Raw genomic sequence first — 16,440 nt, 5'->3', positions numbered from 1 at the left:
CTGCATGTTTTCTGTGTATAGCTGTCTTTTAACGCATACAGAATTCATTCGAAATCATTGATTTCTCCAATTAACAAGGGTCCCTTAAAAGATGAGTCAAAGTAACGTCTAATCAGATTAGTTTCCTTAGAGCTGGTTCAGAGTTTGCTCAAGAGTTTACCTTTCACAAATGCGCAAAGAAGAATGTTGGGGGTGCATGCTTCAAGGTGCCTTACAGCTGTAGGGAGTGATTCGAGACGATTCGTGGTGTGTGCTAGTTCCCATATACCGTACGCCCCGGGGTGCAGTGCTAGGATGACGTACAATACCGTTTGGGCACGTAACGGCGTTATATGCAAGTGCGGGACGTGAGGGTTTTCGTTTGTTCATTTTGTTTTGCTCTGCTTTGCTTTGTTTCGTGGTCAAGAGGCGTAAGGTAAGTCGTAATCCAGGGAGAACACTGGTGGCAAACAGTCCGAGGTGAGAGGCGAGGTCCAAAGTCGAAAAGGCAGAAGGGGAGTCCAATATCCAGAATAAACGAGGTAATGGAAAAAACGCCAGGTAGAGCTCTCAAGGAGTAGACTCAATACCAGCGGGAAGCAGGTAAAGATGGTAAAAATAGCACTGCGTACCGCACGGTGGAGTGTGTGCAGGTGGGTTAACTCGTGCGGCGGCGTTTGTTAATAATCACCCGCTGCTGGTGCTGTTTAGATTGCTTAAGAGTTGGTCTTAACTGCCTGGCGGTCATGACAAGCTCCTCTTTAAGCTGTGGTTTAGTTTTGCATTCATGTGTTTCTAGAGCAGTTATTTATGGGGGTGGGTGGGTCTTTCACAGAGGCTCAGGACAAATCCCCCGCCTGAAAGTCTAATGTGTGCGTTCAGACAGTCACAGGTCAAGAGCCAGGCAGGAGGACAATGGACAGAAGAGCCAACGAACTAAAAATAAAAGAACAGATATGAAAAAGCCACCATCTTTTTCTTTTTGACATTTTCCGACTTTTATGCAAGCCAGGACAAAGTTGCTCGTAGCTACTTGTGGATTCAAATACTCTATCGAGTGCTTTGATGAGTTTTTGCAATTTGATTGTCGTCCTGTCAGCCTGTTTCTGTTTTTTTTTTTTTTTTCAATCTAGGGATGGAAAGTATGAGGGAAATGATGGAGCAATCAATAACCGCTCCGGAAAAATGGCAGAAAGAAATGGTCCGTCACTAAGGACATTTGTGAAGCAGAGGAGTGACATCACCACAAAGGCGACACATTCTGCTGATGGTTTTGGTGAATAATGATTGAGGCGCGTTAAGAGAAAGGTAGCTGTGTCAGCATGCGTAGGCTGCAAAGGATCAAGCAAAGGTTTACTCCATGCTGAAAAGAGAAGAAAAGAAGCACAACGTTTCGACTGTGGAGCCTTCTGCGCCATCTTCTTTAGCGGTGATGATGTTTACATTGGAAAAACGGAGACATGCGTCCCTGGGTGGGCTTGAACCACCAACCTTTCGGTTAACAGCCGAACGCGCTAACCGATTGCGCCACAGAGACTGACAGCCGCTTGTGCTCCCTACATTTGCAGGTTTATGGTCAAAGAAAACAATCACTTGCGCTTCTTGCAGCCGGCAATCTTTTTCCACTGACAACCAAGAAATGGATTTCATCTTTCACAAGCTGTATGGATTTCTTCAAAAACAAGTTATTCCAGAAAGGAAATGAATTCTTGCATTAAACTGAACCAAGCTGTACATGTTTGTCTGAAATGATACATTCGGCACAACAAGACACGGAGAGAGGCACCGCTGGTATTCAGACCCAGGATCGCCTGCTTACTAGGCGGGCACTTTAAGCCACTAGGGAACAGCGCCAGCAGAGCACCGCGCTTTTACAGACACTTGGACACATCTGCGTTCGGTGTGCACTTAACCTGCTCTCTGAGCCCGTTGCCTCCGTCCCATTTAATAGCAGAACTGACGCCAAGAGAAATGATGAGAAATGGCATTTATCGGGCACTTTTCATGTCCAAGGAGCTCAATGCCCTTGACACCTCCCCAAGGCGACAGAGCTGTGCATTCTTTGGTGACACCATTTTTTCTTTTGTTTAATTTCTATACTTATTGATAGAATAAAAACGATATGTCATGTACTGTAAGGGAAATGTCTCTTTTCATGGGGAAAGCTAGCACCAGCAAATGTTGTGTTTAGAAGAAGTGATTTAACATGACACGTGACCTAATTTACTGGAGCAAAAGCTCACCCAGCAAGCCCTGCTTTACTTCTACAGGAGAGAAGTACTGTAGAGTCTGCAAGATGTTCAGCTGGGTAGCTACGTCAGCATGCCTCGGCTGAAAAGGAACAAGTACTAGGTTTATTGCATGCTGAAAAGAGAAGAACGGAAACACAGCGTTTCGACTGTGAGGTCTTCTCACACCTGAAGAAGCCTCACACCTGTAAAAGGCTCCATGGTTTTCTTTCTTCTCTTTTCAACATGGAATACACCTATTGTCTGCAAGATGTGACAATTTCATGGTGTTTTGGAAGAAAACCTTTTTCTTTGAATTCAAAATCAATCGGAATTTCAGCACGACACATCAACACTTTTTCTGTTTTAAGGAGATGATATTTTAAACCTGATAAAAATAGTAGGAAACACAAGTTTCTTGCTGTGAAAATTTAGATGGGGAAGTGTACTACTAGTAGCAGTGTAGAGCTCTCTGTGGTGGAGTGCAAGTGCATGTTCTATGGGCCAGTGGCGTAATGGATAACGCGTCTGACTTCGGATCAGAAGATTGTAGGTTCGAGTCCTGCCTGGCTCGTGAGGCTTTTAAACCTCTCAGGTTCCTCGGTAACAGGTTGGCGTCATGTATGTGAACTATAGAAAAGCATTTGCCACAACCCGTAAATTAGCACGCAAGTGCGGGCTGGTGAACACAGAACTGTATGGAGATCATCTCCAGCTCCGAGCTCAAATGCAATGAAAAAACATGCAGAACAGAACTGGAGAGCAGCTGAATTTGTGCTCAGTAGGGTGGGGAGGACTCAGCATTGCTATTGTTCTAATTGGCATGAACTGCAGGGGATCTGAATCAGAACATGTCAGTTAGTTCGACCATTGCGTCAATATGTAGGCCACGTTAATACAGAATTATTACTTTGTCTGTCTCGTCTTTGTATATAGCTGAATGTCCCTGACAATTTCATGTTAGTTTTTAAGAACGACATTGGTGCTAATATATACATATATAGCATATAAGGAACACGTAAAAGTTTAGTCCATGCTGAAAAGATAAGAAAACCGCCACAACGTTTCATCTTGGAATAAATCTTTACTTGTTGTTTTGCAGCCTACCCATTCTGACCTAACTCCTCCCTTGAAATTCCCTAACAGATAAGGGTACGTAACGGCTCATGCGATGCTCAGTTGCAATTTGTCCCAAAACAAACAAGAACAGCAGCTGAGGGTTTGAGTTTGAACATGCACTGTATTAAAGCAGCTTTTATTTCCATTGATAAATGCTAGATATTCCTACAGAGATTCTCCAGGTGAGTAAGCGATTCCTGTTTCTGTTTCTATTTCTGTTTCATATATATATACAGTATATATATGTTACATGTGTCTCTGCAATAGTATAAATGTGTTATACACTATCAGGGGCTGCTTTTTTGTGCACCTCATCTACAACAAGGGTTTTTTTTTCATTTATGTTTGTGGACCTTCACCATTTGAGGAAGTGAGTTAGATAAGAAAGTTACAGGTATGGTGAGCAATGACTGACAAAGGCACGTACTGGGTATTCCTTACAGAAGTGTAAGCAATTTGTTCTAAAAAACACCGGCTAAAGTCCAACATCGTTAGCAATCTTATTACTTAAACAGAATTAACATCAATAAACTGTAATGTGCTGGTACATGCGAGTAGATTTGATCTTCTATTAAACAAAAATGCAATTACAGCTCTAAAAAGGTCAACCTAGACTTCTGTAACAGATCTGTTCAGGTCATCGCTGTTTCTCTGACCTTGTGAGTCTTTGGAATTTTAAAAGTGTATTTTGCTTGCCTGTCATGTGGTCTGTGTACAAGTCACTGTGGCGTATGCGGTCCTACACAGCCTTGCTATAGACGTGACGACCCTCCGCTATGTTGCAATGGAGAACAGGTTCAGTACGGAGCTGCTGAGAAAATTCAGCTGGAAAGCTCGTTGCAGAAAAGCATCGTTATCTGTGTCCAGCGGCAAAGCGTCCATCGTGGGTGCTGAAGAATCGATTTCACAGGCTGCGGGTCCAGGCGATTTAGAGTGTTAAAGGTCCCAGCGAAAACTAAACGGCGCTGGTCCTTTTACACGCACGCACGCAACCAAATGCAAAGGACGCCGTAGTCGGCAGGATTTGAACCTGCGCGGGGAGACCCCAACAGATTTCAAGTCTGTCACCTCAACCACTCGGCCACGACTACAGCGAGCACTGCGGCCGCTGCCTTCTTGCTACAATCGAACAGGGAGTGCGAGGCGGCGGCGGCAGTGGAGGCAACTTTTTTCAAGTTCGCTCTCCGTTTAAGAAACCTTTTACGCCATACGTGCAAGCACACACACACACACACCTCAGAGGACTTAAGGGTGGCTTCAAGTTGGAATGATAAAGTCTCCCCGTTCGGACATGAAAACAGAACGTTCTTAGACAGAAAGCAATCAACAACGGAGACATGTGGACGACGATTTTAGTCACTGCACTTTGAATAGCATTTTTACTCCAGTTACAGGAGATGCACCAATGGCCCTTGACCTACGCTCTTACCAATGCCTTGAACATTCAAACAAAACAGCCCTCAAGTCCTGCGGTTTAATATAACGCTGTTACGTGTCGAGGCAGTATTTGACTCTGTCCTACCGTTGAGACACGGGGCGTATATGGAAACGAACACATGCTACGGATCGTCTCTAATCGGTCCCTACAGTTGGAAGGCTCCTTGAAGCGTGCACCCCCATCATTCATCTTTGCGCATCTGTGAAAGGTAGACTCTTGAGCAATGTTTGAGCCAGCTCTAAGGCAACTAGTGCTATTGGACAGACACCTCTGGAAGATCCTAAGAGTCTCTTAACACCACTTCCAGCAGCAAGCTTAATTGTTCGCTGGAGGTCTCCCACCCAGGTACTGACCAGGCAAAGAATCACCAGTACATTGAATGAGGAAGTTAATCCTGAAATCCAATTACATATCTCAAGGTAAGACAAATCCATAAGAACATGTCTTAGTATTACTTCGTTTACATTAGTATGGCACTGAGTTGGAGCTCCTCTTTAAGCTGTGGTTTAGTTTTGCATTCATGTGTTTCTAGAGCAGTTATTTATGGGGGTGGGTGGGTCTTTCACAGAGGCTCAGGACAAATCCCCCGCCTGAAAGTCTAATGTGTGCGTTCAGACAGTCACAGGTCAAGAGCCAGGCAGGAGGACAATGGACAGAAGAGCCAACGAACTAAAAATAAAAGAACAGATATGAAAAAGCCACCATCTTTTTCTTTTTGACATTTTCCGACTTTCATGCAAGCCAGGACAAAGTTGCTCGTAGCTACTTGTGGATTCAAATACTCTATCGAGTGCTTTGATGAGTTTTTGCAATTTGATTGTCGTCCTGTCAGCCTGTTTCTGTTTTTTTTTTTTTCAATCTAGGGATGGAAAGTATGAGGGAAATGATGGAGCAATCAATAACCGCTCCGGAAAAATGGCAGAAAGAAATGGTCCGTCACTAAGGACATTTGTGAAGCAGAGGAGTGACATCACCACAAAGGCGACACATTCTGCTGATGGTTTTGGTGAATAATGATTGAGGCGCGTTAAGAGAAAGGTAGCTGTGTCAGCATGCGTAGGCTGCAAAGGATCAAGCAAAGGTTTACTCCATGCTGAAAAGAGAAGAAAAGAAGCACAACGTTTCGACTGTGGAGCCTTCTGCGCCATCTTCTTTAGCGGTGATGATGTTTACATTGGAAAAACTGAGACATGCGTCCCTGGGTGGGCTTGAACCACCAACCTTTCGGTTAACAGCCGAACGCGCTAACCGATTGCGCCACAGAGACTGACAGCCACTTGTGCTCCCTACATTTGCAGGTTTATGGTCAAAGAAAACAATCACTTGCGCTTCTTGCAGCCGGCAATCTTTTTCCACTGACAACCAAGAAATGGATTTCATCTTTCACAAGCTGTATGGATTTTGAAATGTATGGACGATGCCAGGTGTCCCACAACACCACAGCGCCGACACACCTTTGGTTGTCCCACATAAAAAACATAGCCATTGCAGGCGCCCAGCCGGATTGTAGAGGGCAGGTGCCTTAAGCCTCCATTTACATTGTCCGGTAGCAAGCGAACCTCGAATTTCCTTGCTCCTGTTTTTATACCGTCAACATCTCTAACCTCAGTTCCATGGTGGACGGTGCAGTACTGCTTAAGCCAGGTGTGAATGTCCTCCGTCTTTGCCAGTTCCGAGAACATAACAACATGCACCGTTTTCCTCTCTCTCTGTGTCAGAGGCTGCAAGTTGATCTTCTCAAGGGCAGGAACTTTCCCTCTTTTTGCCTCAAACACATCCACACATTGTTCAAACAGAGAATAGGTAGCAAAAACAACCTCAAATGCTTTCTGACCTGGGAGAGCGAAGATGAAATCCAAGTGCCGAGGTTCAAAGCCACGTTCCTTCTGTAACACTTTTCTGCTGAACTGCATACGATCCATGAAGAGGTCATCCAAAAGCTCAAAACGTACAGCATTCTTGCGGGATCCAAAGGTTGCCATCTCAAACTGCAAAACAAACACTGCTTCCACAAAACAAGAAAACAATCCAACTACTCTAACTACAGGCTGATCAAGGTATCTCCCCTGCCAGGTAAGCCGAGAGCCGCAGGCGATGAGCCCAGAGCTGAACGGGCCCCACTGGCTCGTTTGTAAGGCCAGGTGCATTGCCAACCACGACCGGCAGGGCAGAGGCCTTGAAGGCGGCCTGGGCTCCTGCAGCTGTCCAGCCACGCACTCTGGTTTCTCTTCATCTCGTACAAATCTTTTGCCTTTTACTAAAGATTTCCATGGAGAGGAACATGAATGAGTTCCATACAATTTTTGTGCTTCCCTGCCTTCGGGTGGGGCGCAGCTGGGCTGGTCAAAGAGAGAAACTAAAACCGCTCACAATCGCTCTTATTACGGCGACTGTGGCCGTCTGCTCTGCGAGTCCTCGGTCTCCGCCTCTCTGATTGGCGCTCTTTTCTTTGGGGGGCGGGAATATGCTGTGAAATATGAAGCGTTACAGCAACGACATGCCATGAGACGATTGATAACGATTTCCATAGGATCCCCGCGGTTGCCTGGCAACCGTCAGCTTTGCGCAGTGGCAGTATCGTAGCCTGTGAGGTTTAGCCGAGGCGCGATTATTGCTAGTTGAAAACTTTTCCCAATACCCCGCTTCCGCCGGTTTGCAATACAATCGGCGAAAGCAATTTTTGACAGTCTCGTCAGAGACTGAGCAAGGTGTTTAAAGACAGATTTTGTCATGGTAACATCATGGTAGAAAGAAACAAGCTTGTTACGTCTCAACAGAAACGCTCTTTAGCTCTTTCAGCGTTATGCAGAGAACAGCGTCTGTCGAGATCACTTTTGAGTCAGCGCGAAACGCCGTGTGCTGTCAGTTTGATTTCATATTGCTCGTAGCGGCGCCCGGCTTTTGTCTGTCAAACGTTAGGTTGCGCTTCTTCATGCTGCATCGTCGGCATGAGTGGAGCTTTTTAAACGTCTGTACTTACTGCGCCCCATAAGAAATCGTTTGTCCCCGTTCAAAAGAGATTGTGCGATGCCCTGCAGCGTTCGCAAAGCAAACCTTTGACAGTTTGAAAAGAGGAATTTATTCTGCTTCCTGTGCGTGCAGTAGTTACAAAGTTGAACGTCTTTACACGATCTACTGCAGTTTTCAGTGGGCGGGCTTTGTCAGATGGCTTGGAAAAACGCACTGTGTTTCGGCTCGGGAAACATCATGAGCAGTGTCCTGCATGTTTTCTGTGTATAGCTGTCTTTTAACGCATACAGAATTCATTCGAAATCATTGTAAGATTCTCCCTCAGTTCCGTTGTGCAGTGCTTTACCTCTTTCAAAAGGCTTCACTTTCCTAGTCACATTCCAAGGCTCATCGAACCCGGGCTGTTTCCTCCAGCGGTATAGTATTGCAGTGAGACAGCACGATGCCTGCAAGACTATGTCACACTAAACGCCACAGATTGTGTTTGTCCGTTCGTGTCAGTCGTCCTGCAGCCACGGGAAGTGGGACACAAACATGCTGCAATGCTTTCAGGACGTTAGGATTTGTTTGTGCAACATCCGAGAAGAGTACTTGTGGCTTGAATGTGAACTGTACGTGCCCGCCCCCTTTCCTCTGTAGTGCATGAGTTCCTCCCGGCATGCCCTTCGTCATTGTTCTGTCATCTTGTATTTAAAGGGTTGTATTTCTGCTGCTGAAAATAAGCAACGGTTTTCTCACAACGCCCTTTGTTCCCGACGGAGCCCTTGTCTGTCATGAAATTCTTCAAAACCTCAAGCTAGAAGAAGAAGACGACAAATATGAAGCGTTACAGCAACGACATGCCATGAGACGATTGATAACGATTTCCATAGGATCCCCGCGGTTGCCTGGCAACCGTCAGATTTGCGCATTGGCAGTATCGTAGCCTGTGAGGTTTAGCCGAGGCGCGATTATTGCTAGTTGAAAACTTTTCCCAATACCCCGCTTCCGCCGGTTTGCAATACAATCGGCGAAAGCAATTTTTGACAGTCTCGTCAGAGCGTGACATAGTCTTGCAGGCATCGTGCTGTCTAACTGCAATACTATACCGCTGGAGGAAACAGCCCGGGTTCAATGAGCCTTGGAATGTGACTAGGAAAGTGAAGCCTTTTGAAAGAGGTAATGTCGACGCTTTTTTAACAGAGCACCAAAAAAGCGTCTTTTTTGAAGGCCTCGGTACTGAGCATTGGTGGTTCAGTGGTAGAATTCTCACTTCCCACGTGGGAGGCTCTGGTTCGATTCCCAGCCAAAGCAGTGGCTTTTGCAGCGAGCGGCTCCATCACTTGCATCCCCTTGCAACTCGCAACTGAAAACCCACTGAAGCAAAGCATTTGTTAGCCAGGTCAGTACCCGGATGAAGGTGAGCTACAGGGAAAAACAAAGTTTCCAGCTGGAAGCGGTGTTAATGGTGCCGGTGGGGGGGCGCTCAACCTGAGGTCTGTGCGGGTCCCAATGCCCCAGCATAGTGACGGAGACGCTGTGTTGTAAAAGGGCGCTGTCTCTTGGATGAGATGTAAAAACGAGGTCACAGCGCTCTGTGGTCATTAAAAATGACCACCAAAACCTTTGACAAAAGCTCTTGGTAATTGATGGTCTTCAATAATGCTTCTCCTTTAGGTACATTTTAAATCAGCTGAAAAATGCTGTGAAATGGGGGGTCACTTCACGCCAGTGTAGGATTTGGGTTACAAGAACCATGAAACTGCACGAGAAAGCCCGTACACTGAATTACACGGCTTTCTATTCAAAGGAGGGCAAAAGAAATTCCCTGAGTTCGATTTTTTGCAGCACAGAGAGGATTGCTGTCGTGAGGCTGGTTAGCTCAGTTGGTTAGAGCGTGGTGCTAATACCGCCAAGGTCGTGGGTTCGATCTCCATACAGGCCAGGTCGTTTTCTCCTCTCTTACAAAAGCTGTTAGGTTCCTTTCCGTGGTGAGATGGGTTGTCATGCAACGCTGCCACATAGTGCCGACAGACAATTAAATGACAAAAATGAAGAGAGTTAAAGCAGCTGGAAAGGTTTTCTTACAACTTTTGAGCTGACACAGTTTTGGAAAATGTTTTCTTCACGCTGCACTGTACCACATAGGCAGCCAAGAGTCTCCAAAACAAAACAGAATTGACAGTCATATAATGTCCATTAACCCCGGTTTTAAACACAGACTCATGTCTGCCATCATAAGAATATGAGTCCAATATTTTAGAATATAGTCAGAATGTCTTCTAACCTTACCTGTGGTGTCTTTAATCCCTATTGCTCAATGCATGGTGTACGTACTGCATACATGTGTCTTGAGAATGAGGAATGGGCCCCTGAGACATTTACCTGTTTCACAAATGATCGGATTTTACTAGAGATTCTGTTTGGGATTCAGATGTGCATTCGGACAGCAATTCCTTTCAAGAAATGATACGTTCTGGATGAGGTCAAAGGTGCTGGAACACTGTATTTAGGATGTGTTTGCAGTGATTGTGTCTCCTGCTTCAACGCAGTGATATATAGATGTGCTCCTGTAATTTATTGGTACATGCCCAGGGCAGTAAGTAGTCTGAGGATTTATTTCCAGAAGGCATAGAGCAGTGAAACAGTGAAGTAGTGCAGCACACTGGATCATTATATTATTAGAATCTATTCTACCTAAATTATTACATTATACACAACTTGAGCTCTCAGCACCGTACTGAGCCCAGGTGTTTTTCTAAAGCTGTCAGGTGCAGTTCATTTACATGAAGGAAATCTCTTACTGGGTACGATTACAATGCAGTAAGTAGCACAGGCTACTAAGGGAGTAGCCTGATGCGTTTAAAAACAACCAGCGCCAGGCAGGAGTCGAACCTCCAAACTCCTAATCCATCGTCAGACACATTATCCATTGCACCACTGGCCCTGGTGTGACACTGCAGGACTGTAACCCAGTGAGCTTAGCACTGCAACTAGTAAAATATTATCCCCGGTCCATTCTTTTCCAAAAGTGAGAAACACCTGTTTTCTACATTTTGTCTGTTTTAAAACCATATCTCTTTAAACCAAACCAAGAGTTTGTCTTTTGCACTGATATTCTGATTCATTTCGATTTCAAAGAAAAAAAAAACATTACCTTCCAAAGCATCATAAAATTGTCCCTTCCTCCAGACTCTACTTCTCTCTTGTAGTAGTACAGCAGACCTTTCCAGGTGAGCAGATCACAGAGTCCGAAATGAGCTTCCTCCATCAAGCAAAGTACCTGAACATGACTCTGTCATCATGAAAGCGCCCCTGTAATAAAGAAATTAAATCCGAAATCAAGAGGGCAGTTGCCTACTGAAGTTCAAGAAGTCATAAATTTTAACCTAGCAACACATTAAAGGCTGCATCTATACAAGTACGATTCTAGAAATGCTCACCAGATTACGTTTTAAGAAAGAACTGCGCCTCAGGTTCCGCCGAGATCTTAACTCGGATGGCAGGATTCAGAGTCTGGAGTGTGGAATGATGGCGCACGGAGGGTCCACATACTGTGGATCCCTCAGTGATCTTCCGCGTGTTCAAACTGCCAGCGTGTGACTCCCCTGTCCCCCTGACCTCATTGCTCTGCTCTCGCCTCTCTGCAGCTGAGCCCGACTCATGGTAAAGTGGAAAAAAATATGCCCTCAACGTGAGATTTACTCTGGAGTGAGGATAGTTGTTACCTTCTTATCGTTGAAACGGATGTATGTGATGTGGCGACTAGTTTCTTCTCCATTAGCAGGCTTAAGGTTAAAGAAAAAAACATTGCTGACTTCTTTTTTTTTTGCCAGCCGCGAGCGCTGATTAGCGAGGTTTGTATTTCATGTTTTGCAAGTTGCATCCATTTTAAGAAAAACAAGTCATTCAAGACAGGAAATGAATACTTGCATTTAATTAAGTCTAGACGTAGGCGGTTGTCTGTAAGGACCAGTTCTGTTCGAGAAGACAGAACAAAGAATGCACCACTGGGATTCGGACCCAGGATCTCCTGTTTAAGAGACAAGCGCTTTAACCAACTAAGCCACGGCACCCCGGGAGTATTGTCCTTTTGCAGCCACTTGGACACGCCACTCAGACACATCTGCATTCGGTGTGTGCTCCGCCTGCTCGCTGAGCAAGTTGCCACCTTTACATACAATAGCAACATCGACACCAAGAGAAAGGATGACAAATGGCTTTTATCTGGAACTTTTCATGTCCAAGGAGCTCAATGTGCTTTCTGTGTACAACAGGGCCACTGAACTCCACACTGGCCACTGAACCACAGCAGTGGCTTGCTGGCTTGACATCTCCCAAGGAAAATGTTGAAATCGCATGTGGAACAGGAAAAGGACCCTCGAGTACGAGGGAAAAAAAAGAAAAAGATCATCTGGAGCGCGCCAACCCATTTCTGGACAGCCCAGTTCTGTTCACGAGGTGGCTGAGTGGTTAAGGCGATGGCTTGTTAATCCATTGTGCTCTGCATGTATGAGTTCAAATCCCACTCTTGTCGGTTTCCATGTCTGACATGTGTGCCCGTTCGACGTTGGCCCTCCTTTTGTTTGCTCCAGTACTAGAGCCTTACATTTTCTAGCGGTGGCTGAACATGGTATAGTAGGCTAACGTCGGTATCGAGCAGTGGCAGTAACAGTATTTACGTGCCACTGCTGCCAAGTGGCTCTGGGTTGAGACCGCGTTTTCACTTACTTGCAGCACAAACGGAGAAAGCGATTTTTGACAGTCTCTCGAGAGACTGCGCTAGGTGTTTAGGGATAGACTTTGTCAGTTCCCCCTGGGATGATGGCCTCTCAAATAGTTTGTGATTCCTCTAGACGTTTATACAGTAGAAGCCTGCTTCGTGGCTTAAATCCAAGCTAAGGAAACGAGTTAGAGGTCTGATGCAGAACTGCGAATTCAATGAAGGGGAACACTACAGTACATTGCACTGTATGTGTGAGGAAAGCTGCCCCCTTCTGTTCCTTGTCGACCGAACAGAGGACTGTAAAGGATACCGCCAAGAAACTTTAGGATGCTGGTTGGAATCCAGCTCCAAAGAAGCCCCTTTGGGTGTTATGTAATCAAAAAGTAAGAACAGAGAATCTCCCTTTGATCAAAAGCGCAACAGAACTGTTTTCCGTGGAGCAGGTTTCAGACCCGTAGACCTGTTTTATTTGTAGGGCAGGGCGCATTCCCAAACGCGAATCTCCTGTTTTAGAAATGCTTTGGGCGGCGTGAAGTGAAAATAAGAAGTGGGCTCCAGATGCACATGGAAGCAATCAAGTGTTTCATCCGAGCTGTTTCAAAGACTGCTCAACAGCTTTCCTTTTACAGAGGCCCAACGATTAATGATGGGGGTGCACCCTTCAATGTGCCTTACGACTCTAGGGAGTGATTGAGACAATTCGTAGCGTGTGTTCATTTCCCTCTATTCCCCATGTTGCAGTGGTAAGATGACGTAAATTCCTGCTTCGACACGTAACGGCGTTATAATCAAGTACAGGAGCTGAGGGCTTTTGTTTTGTTTCGTTTTCTATGGCGTTCGTAAGCGCGCAAAACAAAGACAATTCCTGCGTCTAACACGAATGTAAATGCTTTTGAAAGTGCAGTGTGGTGCAGCTTGTAAAATCCTTGTCCACATTTGTGGTTTGTTGATGTTTTTTCTGTCTGCCAAAGTTGCATTTTGACATCCGGACGGGGAGACTTTATCATTTGAACGTGAAGCCAGCCTTAAACCCTCTGAGGCGTGTCTGTCTGCCGGCATGTATCTTGTGAAAGGTTTTTTTTTTAACAGAGAGCGACTTTAAAAAGGTTTCCGCAGCCACCTCGCACTCCGTGTTAGATTATAGGAGGAATGCGGCGGCGGCGAGCTCGCTGTAGTCGTGGCCGAGTAGTTAAGGCGATGGATTTGAAATCCATTGGGGACTCCCCGCTCAGGTTCGAATCCTGCCGACTACGGCGTCTGCCGCACGTCACCTTGTGCCTGTGCGGCAAAGGCGAAGTGCCGCTTCTCCTTTCCTGGTACTATAAAAATGCTACATCGCTTGGTCCTGCTTCCATGGAAAGCAGTTCTTCAGGTAATTCTACTCTCTTACCAAAGCTGTTAGGTTTCTTTCCGTGGTGAGATGGGTTGTCATGCAACGCTGCCACATAGTGCCGACAGACAAGTGTGTTGCGGGAGAAGAGAAAAGTGTTTGAAGATTTAAGAGTGTCTTAGGTGGAGCCAAAATCAAGTGTCACAAATGCAAGTGGGAAGATTTCCAATGTTTAATATGGTCAAAATAAGCGGAACTTACCAGCTGGTCCGGCACAGTCTGCCATGCTTTTGTCATATACTGTAAAGTGGTGTGGAACTGGGTGTCGAACTGGAGCCTCACCATTTGCATATGTGAGGCTCCAGTTATACATCGAGTGTCACATTAAATGACAAAAATGAAGAGAGTTAAAGCACCTGGAGAGGTTTTCTTACAACTTTTGAGCTGACACAGTTTTGGAAAATGTTTCCTTCACGGTGCACTGAACAACATAGGCAGCCAAGAGTCTCCAAAACAAAACAGAATGGACAGATAGGAGAAAATTCCCACTCGTCCTGAAGTTCCCAAAATCCAGCACTGAGCGTAAACAAAGTGTCTAAGTAGCGTGGGAATGCTAACCCTAACCCTAGCTGGAGTTTGAGCAATCCGGAACTGAGCGTAAGAAGATGAGTCAAAGTAACGTCTAATCGGATTAGTTTCCTTAGAGCTGGTTCAGAGTTTGCTCAAGAGTTTACCTTTCACAGATGCGCAAAGAAGAATGTTGGGGGTGCACGCTTCAAGGCGCCTTACAGCTGTAGGGAGTGATTCGAGACGATTCGTGGCGTGTGCTCGTTCCCATATACCGTACGACCCGGGGTGCAGTGCTAGGATGACGTACAATACCGCTTGGGCACGTAACGGGGTTATATGCAAGTGCAGGACGTGAGGGTTTTCGTTTGTTCGTTTTGTTTTGCTCTGCTTTGCTTTGTTTTGCTTTCCATCGCGTTGGTAAGAGCGTAAATAAAAAGGCGATTCCTGTGTCTACCACTAATGTAAGAGCTATTTCAAGTGCGACGTGGTGCGGCTTTTCAAATGCTTGTGGGCATTTCTCTGTTGTTGATTCTTTTTTTGTGTGTAACAAAGTGGCATTTTCATGTCCGGACGGGGAGACTTTATCATTCCGACATGAAGCCACCCTTAAGTCCTCTGAGGCGTGTCTGTCTGCAAGGCTTGTATTTTGGAAATGTTTTTTTGAAACGGAGAACGACTTTGAAATAGGCTTCCGCCGGCGCCTCGCGATCCAGGTAAGATTGTAGCAAGAACGCAGCGGCAGTGGGGCTTGCTGTAGTCGTGGCTGAGTGGTTAAGGCAATGGACTAGAAATCCATTGGGGTCTCCCCGCACAGGTTCCAATCCTGCCGACTACGTTGTCCACTTTCAGTCGGTGTGTTTCGGCTCAAGCAAAGAAGCGCGCCTCTTTGCTGTTCCTGGTGGTTTTAAAACGCCCAATCGCTTGTACCCGCTGCCTTAGAAATAAGTTCTTCAGCGTCCGCAAATGGCATTTTGCAGCTGGAAGCAGATGTCGACGCGTTTTGCACAGAGCACCAAAAAAGCGTCTTTTTTGAAGGCCCAGGCACTGAGCATTGGTGGTTCAGTGGTAGAATTCTCGCCTGCCACGCGGGAGGCTCGGGTTCGATTCCCGGCCAATGCAGTGGCTTTTGCAGCGAGCGGCTCCATCACTTGCATCCCCTTGCAGTGTGAGCCAGGTCAGTACCTGGATGAGCTACAGGGAAAAACAAAGCTTCCAGCTGGAAGCGGTGTTAATGGTGCCGGCGGGGGGGCGCTCACCCTGAGGTCTGTGCGGGTCCCAATGCCCCAGTATAGTGACGGAGATGCTGTGTTGTAAAAGGGCGCTGTCTTTTGGATGAGATGTAAAACCGAGGTCACAGCGCTCTGTGGTCATTCAAAATGACCACCAAAACCTTTGACAAAAGCTCTTGGTAATTGATGGTCTTCAATAATGCTTCTCCTTTAGGTACATTTTAAATCAGCTGAAAAATGCTGTGAAATGGGGGGGCACTTCAGGCCAGTGTAGGATTTGGGTTACAAGAACCATGAAACTGCACGAGAAAGCCCGTACACTGATTACACGGCTTTCTATTCAAAGGAGGACAAAAGAAATTCCCTGAGTTTGATTTTTTGCAGCACAGAGAGGAGCACTGTCGTGAGGCTGGTTAGCTCAGTTGGTTAGAGCGTGGTGCTAATAACGCCAAGGTCGCGGGTTTGAGCCCTGTACGGGCCAGGTCTAGGTCCAGGTCCCTGTTTGTGAAACAGGCAAATGACTGTCTCAGGGGCCCATTCCTCATTCTCAAGACACATGTATGCAGTATGTACACCGTGCATTGAGCAATAGGGACTGAATACACCACAGGTAAGGTTAGAAGTCATTCTGAGGTGCCACATGTGAGGGATACAGCTAGGCATCCGAAATGTAGGGTTTGAGACCCTTCAGGAGTACTGCATCCTTTGAGACAGACCCGTGCATGTTAAACAAATGATCATTTCTTTCGGCATTAGGGACTAAATATACTAAACATATGATGCTAAAATGTTATTTTCACATATATTAATGTAATAAATGATTGCTTATGCTTTAGAAACAAATCTAATTAAAATAAAAGCTTAAGTTTTGT

General features: G+C 45.8%; 9 non-coding genes across 9 annotated transcripts; 6 read left to right on the top strand and 3 right to left on the bottom strand.

Annotated features, from left to right (window-relative positions):
• Positions 1-1,442: 1,442 nt before the first annotated feature.
• trnan-guu (transfer RNA asparagine (anticodon GUU)) lies at positions 1,443-1,516 on the bottom strand. The gene has a single exon. It is a non-coding gene; the product is annotated as a tRNA-Asn (tRNA).
• A 1,192-nt stretch (positions 1,517-2,708) lies between these two features.
• On the top strand, positions 2,709-2,781 carry trnar-ucg (transfer RNA arginine (anticodon UCG)). Its single transcript has one exon. It is a non-coding gene; the product is annotated as a tRNA-Arg (tRNA).
• A 1,554-nt stretch (positions 2,782-4,335) lies between these two features.
• trnas-uga (transfer RNA serine (anticodon UGA)) lies at positions 4,336-4,417 on the bottom strand. The gene has a single exon. It is a non-coding gene; the product is annotated as a tRNA-Ser (tRNA).
• Positions 4,418-5,957: 1,540 nt separating this feature from the next.
• Positions 5,958-6,031, bottom strand: trnan-guu (transfer RNA asparagine (anticodon GUU)). Its single transcript has one exon. It is a non-coding gene; the product is annotated as a tRNA-Asn (tRNA).
• Positions 6,032-6,977: 946 nt separating this feature from the next.
• Positions 6,978-7,094, top strand: LOC138226982 (U5 spliceosomal RNA). Its single transcript, XR_011184796.1, has one exon. It is a non-coding gene; the product is annotated as a U5 spliceosomal RNA (small nuclear RNA).
• A 227-nt stretch (positions 7,095-7,321) lies between these two features.
• On the top strand, positions 7,322-7,463 carry LOC138226972 (U4 spliceosomal RNA). Its single transcript, XR_011184787.1, has one exon. It is a non-coding gene; the product is annotated as a U4 spliceosomal RNA (small nuclear RNA).
• A 1,170-nt stretch (positions 7,464-8,633) lies between these two features.
• Positions 8,634-8,775, top strand: LOC138226979 (U4 spliceosomal RNA). Its single transcript, XR_011184793.1, has one exon. It is a non-coding gene; the product is annotated as a U4 spliceosomal RNA (small nuclear RNA).
• Positions 8,776-13,610: 4,835 nt separating this feature from the next.
• Positions 13,611-13,692, top strand: trnas-uga (transfer RNA serine (anticodon UGA)). Its single transcript has one exon. It is a non-coding gene; the product is annotated as a tRNA-Ser (tRNA).
• Positions 13,693-15,387: 1,695 nt separating this feature from the next.
• On the top strand, positions 15,388-15,458 carry trnag-gcc (transfer RNA glycine (anticodon GCC)). The gene has a single exon. It is a non-coding gene; the product is annotated as a tRNA-Gly (tRNA).
• Positions 15,459-16,440: the final 982 nt, after the last annotated feature.

This window comes from Lepisosteus oculatus, unplaced genomic scaffold (genome assembly GCF_040954835.1).
Source record: "Lepisosteus oculatus isolate fLepOcu1 unplaced genomic scaffold, fLepOcu1.hap2 HAP2_SCAFFOLD_198, whole genome shotgun sequence".
NCBI classification, from domain to species: domain Eukaryota; kingdom Metazoa; phylum Chordata; class Actinopteri; order Semionotiformes; family Lepisosteidae; genus Lepisosteus; species Lepisosteus oculatus.
The sequence above is the reverse complement of the archived record's forward strand: the minus strand, read 5'-3'. Positions and strand labels throughout refer to the sequence as shown.